This window comes from Gavialis gangeticus, unplaced genomic scaffold (assembly GCF_001723915.1).
Source record: "Gavialis gangeticus isolate Ggan-Ray unplaced genomic scaffold, GavGan_comp1, whole genome shotgun sequence".
Lineage (NCBI taxonomy): Eukaryota > Metazoa > Chordata > Crocodylia > Gavialidae > Gavialis > Gavialis gangeticus.
This window is the reverse complement of record NW_017729024.1, coordinates 87,707,419-87,708,600: the sequence shown is the minus strand read 5'-3', so window position 1 is coordinate 87,708,600 and position 1,182 is coordinate 87,707,419.

Sequence of the window (1,182 nt, the reverse complement as noted above, 5' to 3'; positions counted from 1 at the left end):
ACCTCACGGCTTGTCTCGCTTTAGTTGCCCCGCGCTGTCAGGCCGTTGAAAGATGCGGCCCGCAGAAGGCTGGGTGGCTGCTGTGCTCTGGAGGCGCCGCCCTCGCTTTGCCCCCAGCTGTTCCTAGACGCAGGCACTGTCACCCCGTCTCCCGAGGGCAGGGCAGGTTGCCGAAAGTGCCGGGAAAGCCCCGGGACCCGTATGGCCAACGTCCGCTTGCTGCAGAGGATGTAAAAATGCACGGGAGAAATCCCAGGAACAAACCTGCCCCTTGCTACAGGGCAAGCAACTGCCCCCCAGGCCATACAAATCTGCTTGGGGTAAAATTGCTTCCTGACCCTCAATATGGGCATCGGCTTTGTGCTGAGTAGAGGGCAAGACCCTCTAGCCAGGAGCCCCTGGCTTTAAGTTACAGCAGGAGCATTGGCACAGCCCACTCGAAGTCCTTGGCTGTGGCTGCAGCCAGCACCTGCTGCCTCGGGACAGGTGTCGTGGCAGGAGGGGGAGAAAATTCTTTCCAGGCCGGATGTGGTAACCAGGAGAGCAAAGAAACATAGGAAATGCTGTATGCACGTTGAGGGTCCACCCACCATACGCACAGCAGGTTCTTTGGGTAGATGTGAAATCTTTTATTAAGTCAACTAAAAAGTTGGAAAAATTGTTCTTTGCAAGCTTTCAGGCACAAACAGCTTTCTTCAGGCACGGGGAGAGCCTGCTGCTGTTTTGTGTTCTCCTGGGTGGCGTAGAAGCCAGTATAAAAAATAACCCTCCCTATGGCTGAAGATGAACGTTTGTGCCCGAAAGCTTGGAAAGGAACATTGCTCCAATTATTTAATTTGTCTAATAAAAGATATCACATCTACCCAAAGAACCTTGTCTGCCTGTGTCCTTAGACCAACACAGCTACAACTAACACCCCACCATGCACCATATACATGTGCACATGCACTCTCTCTCTCTCTGGACACATGCACACAGACTTTCTCTGGGGGCAGCAAGCATAATTCTGCGTGTGTGCACACACTCTCTCTCTCTCTCTCTCTCTCTCTCTCTCTCTCTCTCTCTCTGTCTGTCTGTCTGTCTGTCTGTCTGTCTCTCTCTCTCTCTCTCTCTCTCTCTCTCGGCAGCAAGCATAACTCCATCTCTCTTCCTACAAGTAAGCATAACTCCAAGCACCAAATG